Below are 11,236 nucleotides of genomic sequence, written 5' to 3' on the forward strand. Positions count from 1 at the left end.
GAGCACGTGACCCCGATTCTACCGCAATGACACTGGCTCCCAAGCCCACGTCCAGGTGTTGACCTTGACCTTTAAAGCCCTACACGGCTTGGGACCAGGGCATCTGAAGGACCGTCTTCTCCTCGAGCAGGAGTGGCCAAACTGAGGCTGGGGAGTCACATGTGGCTCTTTCACACATTGTGTGGCTCCAGGTCAAGGAGGAACTTAATGCAGGCTTACTCTCAAGCTTAGGAGCCCCGTGGCGCAGAGTGGTAAAGCTGCAGTCCAAGCTTTGCTCACAACCTGAGTTTGATCCCAGCAGAAGCTGGGTTCAGGTAGCCAGCTCAGGTTGACTCAGCCTTCCATCCTTCTGAGGTCGCTCAAATGAGTACCCAGCTTGCTGGGGGGAAAGTGTAGATGACTGGGGAAAGCAATGGCAAAGCACCCCGTTAAAAGTCTGCCGTGAAAACGTTGCAATGCGATGTCACCCCAGAGTCGGAAACTACTGGTACTTTGTCTTTTTACTCTCAAGTTCGCTTAGAACTGGGATGGGACTTCGGCCTCTGAGCGCTGACCCATACATAGGTGAATATTTTCAGCATGTGCGAGCTGGGGAAGAAGGGGGAAATAGGCCATCCTTGCTGTAGGCTGATCCTGAACTGAGCAGGGGGTTGGATTAGTCCCACTGCATCATCCACCAAACTGGATGTCAAGCTGAGCAGCCCTCAATATACTACAAGTCAGCATGATAGGACCACACAGTTTCAGTGATGCAAACAATGGGCATTATTAGATCACCCACTGCATCACCCAGCAAACTAGATGTCCAGCTGAGCTGTCCTCATTCTGCTACAAGCCAGCATGGGATGGCCACACATAGAACCATAGAGTTGGAAGGGACCTCCAGGGTCATCTAGTCCAACCCCCTGCACAGTGCAGGAAACTCACAAATTTTTGTTGTTCTTCAGTTGCACAGTTGAGGCCAACTCTTTGCGACCCCCTGGACCAGGTCACGCCAGGCCCTCCTGTCTTCCACCATCCTCCGAAGTCTGCTCAAATTCGTGTTTGTTACATCAATAACACTGTCCAGCCATCTCATCTTTTGCCATCCCCTTCATCTACATCAGTAGTTGGGGCATAGACTTGGATTACTGTGATATTGAATGGTTTGCCTTGGAAACAGACCACGATCATTCTGTCATTTTTGAGATTGAATCCCATCTACCTTCCTCACTCTCTTGTTAACTATAAAAGCCACACCATTTCTTCACAAATACCTCCCCCTAAATTCACAGGATCAGCATTGCTGTCAGATGGCCATCTAGCCTCTGTTTAAAAACCTCCAAGGAAGGAGAGCCTACCACCTCCCAAGGAAGCCTGTCCCACTGAGGAACCACTCTAATGGTCAGGAAGTTCTTCCTAATGTTGAGCCGGAAACTTTTGATTTCATTTCAACCCACTGGTTCTGGTCCTACCTTCTGGGGCCACAGAAAACAATTCCACACCATCCTCTATATGACAGCCCTTCAAGTACTTGAAGATGGTGATCATATCACCTCTCAGCTGCCTCCTCTGCAGGCTAAACATGCCCAGCTCCTTCAACCTTTCCTCATAGGACTGTCTCCAGACCCCTCACCATCTTTGTCGCCCTCCTCTGGACCCTTTCCACACATAAGAACATAAGAGAAGCCATGTTGGATCAGGCCAACGGCCCATCAAGTCCAACACTCTGTGTCACACAGTGGCAAAAAATTTTATATACACATACACTGTGGCTAATAGCCACTGATGGACCTGTGCTCCATATATTTATCTAAACCCTTCTTGAAGGTGGCTGTACTTGTGGCCGCCACCACCTCCTGTGGCAGTGAATTCCACATGTTAATCACCCTTTGGGTGAAGAAGTACCCAAACTATCAGTGATGCAAGCAAATGGGCATTATTTGATCACCCACTGCATCACCCAGCAAACTGGATGTCAAGCTGAGCAGACCTCACTATGGTATTCAATGGCATATCTTCTAGCAGCATAAATATTCCAGCTGCACCCTAAAAGTATTTACATGTTGCAATCCATCATGATGAAGCAAACCAAACCAAACTGTGTATCAAGGAATCCCAGGATGAACCTCTACGAAGATTTTTCTTAAATGTTATAAAATATGTCATCTAACATGTCATCTTTTCTACCAGGCAAACAGCTCCTGACAATTAGCTGTCATTAGAAAATCTCTACAACCACTAATAATCATTTGCATTTTTAAAGTTCCTATCTTTAGTACCCTTTGGTGTAGGCCAAACCAAGCTGGTAGACCCCACTCCACTGTTGCCAGGAAATTATAGGCCTTTACAGGATTATAGTTTTACCCAGGAGTGGAATTCTAGCAGGAGCTCCTTTGCATATTAGGCCACACACCCCTGATGTAGCCAATCCTCCAAGAGCTTACAAAAAAGAGCCTTGTAAGCTCTTGGAGGATTGGCTACATCAGGGATGTGTGGCCTAATATGGAAAGGAGATCCTGCTAGAAGTCCACCCGTTTTTACCATACTCATGGGACGAAAGTACTGCGTGTGCTCTTTCTCATGCCTGTGTTCTCCATTTTGTCTGAACACATGAACACACATGAAGCTGCCTTGTGCTGAATCAGAGCATTAGGGTCAGTACTATCTGCTCACACTGGCAGCAGCTCTCCAGGGTCTTTCACATCACCTCCAACCTGAGCCTTTTAACTGGAGTTGCTGGGGATTGAACCTGTGACCTTTGGGCATGTCAAGCAGATGCTCTGCCAGTGAGCCACAGCCCCTCCCAATAATGTGTGGATTTTTACTGTGGAACATGCGTGCTTGACAAAATGGCGTGAAGGTGCATGTAGCATGTTCTTCTCATAGGCGTAGGAAAACGTAATGACTGAAAAGAGCTAATTCATAACAGTATGTAGCTGTGCATCTGAGGGCTTTGTGAAGTTACCTTATACCGTCAGACCACCAATCCACCCCAATATCTGTGGTGAATAGTGGATGGCACTCCCAAAGGGTTGCAGTGGGAAAGCAGGCACAAAATGGCTGCCACTGGGTGTGGGGGAAATCAGATCTGCTTTGGGGAAGAGAGGCTCTTTAGATTCCATTTCCAAGGGAAGGGGAGCATTTGTTCCCTACATGGCTAGTGAGAAGTTGCCAAACCCATCCAAACACACAAGGAAGTTTGTGTCTCAGTGGTCAAGAGTATGATGTGCCTGACAGGGCTGAGCTCAGCCTTTGCTAATCAGAATCAACCTAAATTCCCTAATGGGTTTTCTTCCTCTTTTCTGTTGAATAAACCTACAAAAAACCTCCCTGGATCCTTCCAGCATCCTGTGTCACATGGCTGACAATCAGTTGCCCTGGGGTTGCCAGTGGAACTCTGGTAGCTAGGGGTATATTGAGAGGGGAGGACAATAAAACTGGCATCAGGCTGACATTGCAATGTCACTTCCGATGTGAATCCGGAAGTGATGTCACCAGGTTGGGGTGACACTCTAGGATTCCCCTGAAATGTGTGTGGCACCAGTCTCCTTGACCCTCAGTTTTGTTCCCACTGCTCGTAAGGTCGCCAGTTCTGGCTTAGGAAATTCCTGGAGATTTGGAGGTGGAGCCTGGAGAGGACAGAGTTGGGGGGAGGCAAGGGACCTCGGTGGGGTATAATGTCATAGAAGCCACCCTCTGAGGCTGCCATTTCCTCCAGGGGAACTGATCTCAGGACTAGAGAGCCATTGTAATTCCAGAACCCCAGATTCCACCTGGAGGTTATCGGTTTTACCTTACTTGCGTGTACTGCATGTGCTCTTTCTCATGTGCTTGTTCACCAAACAGCTGTTCCCTAAATTGACCTAGAGGGCGAACAAACAGGGCCAAGAAGCCCAGGCCCTCACCTGTAGTTTCTTCCTAGAAAAGGAAATACCCTTCAGTCACCATGGCTTGTAGCCACTAAGAAGAAGAAGATATTGGATTTATATCCCGCCCTCCGCTCCGAAGAGTCTCAGAGCGCCTCACAATCTCCTTTATCTCCCTCCCCCACAACAGACACCCTGTGAGGTGGGTGGGGCTGAGAGAGCTCTTACAGCAGCTGCCCTTTCAAGGACAACCTCTGCCAGAGCTATGGCTGACCCAAGGCCATGCTAGCAGGTGCAAGTGGAGGAGTGGGGAATCAAACCCGGTTCTCCCAGATAAGAGTCCGCACACTTAACCACTACACCAAACTGGCTCTCCAATGGATCTCTGCTAAATGAACTTTTAAAACTAACCTGCAGCTTGAGGAAGTGGTGTGTGTATGGGGGCACTTGTCAATAGACGAAATAATCCAATTTGGAACTATGACAACCTGTGGCATGGGAGCTCCTTTTGTGAGAACCAGAGCTGCTTTTTAGAATATGAACATATCTGGCTTAAAAAATAAGCACCTTTCCTCTTTCGAAAAGAGATAAATAAGGGGGAAACAAGAAAGAGATTTATAAAATTATGCATGGGGAGTTGACAAAGCGAACTTTTTCTCCCTCTCCCAAAAGACTAGAACTCAGGGGCATCCAATGAAATTGATGGGCAGTAGGTTCAGGATGGACAGAAGGAAATACTACTTTACACAGAGAGTGAGTCAAATGGCATTCGCTGCCAAAGGATGTAGTGAGGGCCACATGAATAAACAGCTTTAAAAGGGAATTAAATAGATTCATGGAAGAAGAGGAGATTGGATTGGAGCAGTTTACAATTTCCATTCCCTTCCCCTCCCCACAACAGACACCCTGTGAGGTAGGTGGGGCTGAGAGAGCTCTCCCAGAACTGCTCTTGAGCAGAACAGCTCTGAGAGAACTTGTGGCTGACCGAAGGTCACATCAGCAGGTGTATATGGAAGAGTGGGGAATCAAACCCAGTTCTCCCAGATGAGTCCGCACATTTAACCACTACACCAAACTGGCTCAGTCTATCAGTGGCTACTAGCCATGGTGACTGAGGGGAACCTCCACATTCAGAGGCTGTGAATCCCAGAGCCAGGAGGCAACACCAGAGGAAAGCCTCAGCCTCTGTGCCCCGTTGTTGGCTGTCTGGAGGAACTGGTTGGCCACTGTGTGAGACGGGATGCTGGACTAGATGAACCATTGGTCTGATCCAGCAGGGCTCTTTATGTTCTTAAGTCTGTTAGAGCCCCCAAATAAAAATGGCAGGGCACCTGATTCCACTCAGCTGTTTATTTATAAGATTTATATCCTGCCCTCCCCTGTGCTGTCTCCAGAAATTTACCATTACTGGTACTGATGCTGAACTGATCCTGGAGGGGGAAATTAATTTGTAAGCATGGCAGGGCACTTAAAGAGTGGAAGAGGTACATTGAAGATGAAGGTTTTCACTCTTAAGTCAGTAAAAGCTTTTGAACTTAGAAACAACTAAAGCAAAAGAAATGGAAAGTGAAGAAAACTATGCCTGTTGTTTCAGACGCTCAGACATTAAAAGATAGATAGATGCTTCGGCTTGGATAGAAAGTTCTTGAGACTTGCAGGACATGGCTGGCTTTCCACTGGCAGCCCAAAGAAATGAGAAAGTCACTTTCCCCCCATGTGAATTCTCTTCCTGAAGTCAAGAGTTGCCTGGTGGTGAACACAAATGGTATTGCCTTATACTGAAGCAGACCTTTTTGGTCTATCAAGAGCTATATTGTCTACTAAGACTGGCTGCGGCTTTCCAGGGTCTTAGGTAGAGCTCCATGGATCTTGGCTTCCTTACTGCAGCACTGCTTTTGGGAGCATCTAATGGCCCACTTTACAGGTTTTCCTGTGATCTTTTGCAAACCTAATTCAATACTATCTGTTTGGAAAGACCACCGTTAAGCTATGTGGACAAAAAGATGTGTCTTTTTTTGCAGGTCTAGCCCATATTGGTGCTATTTTCCTTGCCCCCATGGCCTATCCAAAGGCACCATTTGCCTCCACTACCAGACAGAGGGGGGAAATAATTTAATTTAAAATGGTGTGTAATTTGCCTACAGGGACAAGTACTGCCAGGAAAGTGATAACCATTCTAAGCCTGTTGTTACAAATAAACGTTTGATCTTTGTATTATATGTGCCTTTTCTGTGAAACTGATTACTAATTTTCTCGTGGTGGGTCCAAATAAGACAGTTACTCTGTGGAAAATCATAAGAACATAAGAGAAGCCATGTTGGATCAGGCTAGTGGCCCATCCAGTCTGTCACACAGTGCCCAAAACCCAGGGGCTCTCAGGAGGTCCACCAGCAGGACCAAAACTCCAGAAATCCTCCCACTGTTGTCCCCCGAGCACCAAGAAGACAAAGCAGCACCACCCCAGACAGAGAGTTCCAACAATATGCTGTGGCTAATAGCCACTCATGGACCTCTGCTCCATATATTTATCCAATCACCTGGAAGTTTGCAAATTGATCCCTTTTCTTACAGGGTTTGGGTTGCCACGTAGGGTGCGAGCACATGGCTTGGAAAAGGGAGCATTGGAACCTTGACCTGGATAGCCCAGGTGTGACCGTAATGAACGGGTTAACAAGAAAACTAAGGACGCATAGAGCCTGCATCAGGTGACCTGAGGGTGGGGGCTAGAGTGCTTGGAACTCTCAGAGGTGATTGACAGCTAACGGTTGAGGGCAGTTAGTGTCTGACGGAGTCTGAGGGAGACTGCTGAAGAGAGCAGTTGGTCTGAGAAGGAGCTGAGACAGGAGCTGAGGAGAGTCTTTGAGAGAAGCAAAGCTCACTGTTCACTCTATTTAGACAGCCACGGGGCTGTGTGTGACTAGAGGAGAGTCACAGTAAAAGACCTGAGAGGTCACAGACACAGAGACACTTCTCTTAAGAGCTAAAGAGGTGGTTGAGGGAAAGATGTGGGTCTAGAAGTCTGAAGGGCTGGGAGAAGAGACACCAGTCGACTTAAGGGACTTGGCACATTATACCCAAGAGGCCAACCCAGAATAGTGTTGGAGAGTGAAAGCTGTATGATCTGTGAAACCTGGGAGACCTAAGTGAACTAGATATTATAAAGCCTGAACTACGAAGAAACTGTTAACTGCTTGAGATACAATATAGCCCATGTATATATTTCCCATTCCCCAGCTGAAGACGGTGTGTGTACGTTAATAAATTTCTGTGGTTTAAAGTTCTCTGGTGCCAATATATTGGGAAAGCTATCAAAGCTGCTGTGGTCCCCTACCTACAAACTGAGTTTATATCCATCTGAAAGCAAAACAAAAACCCCGAAGAGACTAGTAGTGAGAAATCCATATTACACCCACCCCTTGAGTTCCATAGTTGTGAGGTAAAAATTCAAAAGAACTGAGGTGGAAGAGGGGCTGGGGTAGCCATAAGCCGCATATAGAAGCAATCCAGTGAGACCGCGAGGGGCGCTGTTATACCAGGTAAGCCCAATCTCATCAGACCTAAGTAGGGCCAACCCTAGCGAGTACTTGGAAGAGAGACATCCAAGGAATATCAGGGCCCAGACGCAGAGGCAGGCAACCTCCAAGCCACCTTCCTGAAACATCCTAGCCTGATTAGGGGTCACTAGAAATCACCGTGACTTCCAGGCATGCAAGCACATGAACACACTCTCTCACACAAACACTTTTAAAAGGAGCATTGGACAGTGCATTGTTTAATCTATTTAATCTCTGCAATTGTCAGATTTCAAGAGTAACACCAGATGTCTAAAAAAGCCAAAGAAAGGAAGTGACAAGATTTTCAACATGCGCAGTGGTCGTGTCCAGAAATTTGAGGATAATGTGATCATTGAAATCCATCACAGGACCAATGTTTAAATTCCCAAAGATACCAAGGTTACCCTTGGGGCTACCCTTGAAGAGTGTTCAAAGGCTGCACCTAGTGCAGAGTGCTGTAGCTAGATTGATGGTCAGGGCTAGCTGTCAGGAGCACGTGACCCCGATTCTACCGCAATGACACTGGCTCCCAAGCCCACGTCCAGGTGTTGACCTTGACCTTTAAAGCCCTACACGGCTTGGGACCAGGGCATCTGAAGGACCGTCTTCTCCTCGAGCAGGAGTGGCCAAACTGAGGCTGGGGAGTCACATGTGGCTCTTTCACACATTGTGTGGCTCCAGGTCAAGGAGGAACTTAATGCAGGCTTACTCTCAAGCTTAGGAGCCCCGTGGCGCAGAGTGGTAAAGCTGCAGTCCAAGCTTTGCTCACAACCTGAGTTTGATCCCAGCAGAAGCTGGGTTCAGGTAGCCAGCTCAGGTTGACTCAGCCTTCCATCCTTCTGAGGTCGCTCAAATGAGTACCCAGCTTGCTGGGGGGAAAGTGTAGATGACTGGGGAAAGCAATGGCAAAGCACCCCGTTAAAAGTCTGCCGTGAAAACGTTGCAATGCGATGTCACCCCAGAGTCGGAAACTACTGGTACTTTGTCTTTTTACTCTCAAGTTCGCTTAGAACTGGGATGGGACTTCGGCCTCTGAGCGCTGACCCATACATAGGTGAATATTTTCAGCATGTGCGAGCTGGGGAAGAAGGGGGAAATAGGCCATCCTTGCTGTAGGCTGATCCTGAACTGAGCAGGGGGTTGGATTAGTCCCACTGCATCATCCACCAAACTGGATGTCAAGCTGAGCAGCCCTCAATATACTACAAGTCAGCATGATAGGACCACACAGTTTCAGTGATGCAAACAATGGGCATTATTAGATCACCCACTGCATCACCCAGCAAACTAGATGTCCAGCTGAGCTGTCCTCATTCTGCTACAAGCCAGCATGGGATGGCCACACATAGAACCATAGAGTTGGAAGGGACCTCCAGGGTCATCTAGTCCAACCCCCTGCACAGTGCAGGAAACTCACAAATTTTTGTTGTTCTTCAGTTGCACAGTTGAGGCCAACTCTTTGCGACCCCCTGGACCAGGTCACGCCAGGCCCTCCTGTCTTCCACCATCCTCCGAAGTCTGCTCAAATTCGTGTTTGTTACATCAATAACACTGTCCAGCCATCTCATCTTTTGCCATCCCCTTCATCTACATCAGTAGTTGGGGCATAGACTTGGATTACTGTGATATTGAATGGTTTGCCTTGGAAACAGACCACGATCATTCTGTCATTTTTGAGATTGAATCCCATCTACCTTCCTCACTCTCTTGTTAACTATAAAAGCCACACCATTTCTTCACAAATACCTCCCCCTAAATTCACAGGATCAGCATTGCTGTCAGATGGCCATCTAGCCTCTGTTTAAAAACCTCCAAGGAAGGAGAGCCTACCACCTCCCAAGGAAGCCTGTCCCACTGAGGAACCACTCTAATGGTCAGGAAGTTCTTCCTAATGTTGAGCCGGAAACTTTTGATTTCATTTCAACCCACTGGTTCTGGTCCTACCTTCTGGGGCCACAGAAAACAATTCCACACCATCCTCTATATGACAGCCCTTCAAGTACTTGAAGATGGTGATCATATCACCTCTCAGCTGCCTCCTCTGCAGGCTAAACATGCCCAGCTCCTTCAACCTTTCCTCATAGGACTGTCTCCAGACCCCTCACCATCTTTGTCGCCCTCCTCTGGACCCTTTCCACACATAAGAACATAAGAGAAGCCATGTTGGATCAGGCCAACGGCCCATCAAGTCCAACACTCTGTGTCACACAGTGGCAAAAAATTTTATATACACATACACTGTGGCTAATAGCCACTGATGGACCTGTGCTCCATATATTTATCTAAACCCTTCTTGAAGGTGGCTGTACTTGTGGCCGCCACCACCTCCTGTGGCAGTGAATTCCACATGTTAATCACCCTTTGGGTGAAGAAGTACCCAAACTATCAGTGATGCAAGCAAATGGGCATTATTTGATCACCCACTGCATCACCCAGCAAACTGGATGTCAAGCTGAGCAGACCTCACTATGGTATTCAATGGCATATCTTCTAGCAGCATAAATATTCCAGCTGCACCCTAAAAGTATTTACATGTTGCAATCCATCATGATGAAGCAAACCAAACCAAACTGTGTATCAAGGAATCCCAGGATGAACCTCTACGAAGATTTTTCTTAAATGTTATAAAATAAAATTACGGTATATTATTTTTTTTTAGTTTCTAGCAAAATAATGGTTCAGACTACAAGCAACACATTATCTCAGGATCATACAGGAAGAAAATAAGAAAACTAGTTTCTTCCAAGCTTTGAGTTAAATGGCACAAAACCTTAAATTGGATGCAAACAAATGATGCAGACTTCCAGCCTAACCTGCCTCACAGGGTTGCTGTTCAGATCAAATGGGACAGAGGGAAAGCTGCCTTGGTTTCCCCCACACACACTGTCGAGAAAGACTGTGCTTTTCCTATATAGAAGCTGGAGAGAGGGAGAAGGTGATGGAAACCTGAAGTCAGGGCAGATATAGGGAAGGAGATAGGGTTGCCAACTCCAGGTTATGAAATTCCTGGATATTTCATGAATGGGGTTTGAGGAGAGATGGGACCTCAGACAGGTACGCCATTTCCTCCTAGGAAACCACTGTTGCCAATCTCCAGGTGGGGGCTGGAGGTCACTCAGAATTACAGTTGGCAGAGATCAGCTCCTCTGGAGGTGTTGGGGGGGGAGTGAATGCCTTAAATTGGGTGGGTGGGAAGACAGCAAGGGGGGCACTCACTTGGAGCCTCCTTCTGGAACCCGTTGTATTTTTCTTCACAATGGGCCTTACTCCTAGTAAATAAATAAATACACAACCATTCAAATTAACCCTTGAGGGGGAAAGGACAATAGTGCTTCGCCTCATAGTGTAGTAGCATGGAATAAAGTCAACATGGCTTCTCTTTGGTCTATACCAAAAGTGTTAAATTCATTTGTAATGAGGGCCAGAGCTGACATAAATGAGACCTTGTTGGGCCAGGCCATGTATGTCATAAAATGTAATGCCAGGTAGAAGAGAGATAAACTTTATAAAGGACACAGACAAACAAAGATTTTAAAAAAACCCTTTAAATATGCTTAAAAGATTAGCACTCTTGCAATATTTTGTTTATTTAACAGTCTCTAATAACTGACACCTCTTGCTCTGAATTATTGCATCAAAATCTGGAGAGAGTTTCTATGCTTGAGAAATCTTGAGTATGTTATTCAGGTATGTGTCTGTAAGTTGCAAACCTACTTCTGATTTATTGACATTCATTACAGAAATCTCATGGTCAATGCTTTGAGCCTAAGATCTGGGGGGAAACATGAAATGGCTGGGCATTGTGAGCTTTTGTACATAAGTTGCTTCATGTGC

This window comes from Heteronotia binoei, chromosome 5 (genome assembly GCF_032191835.1).
Source record: "Heteronotia binoei isolate CCM8104 ecotype False Entrance Well chromosome 5, APGP_CSIRO_Hbin_v1, whole genome shotgun sequence".
In the NCBI taxonomy this organism is placed as follows: Eukaryota; Metazoa; Chordata; class Lepidosauria; order Squamata; family Gekkonidae; genus Heteronotia; species Heteronotia binoei.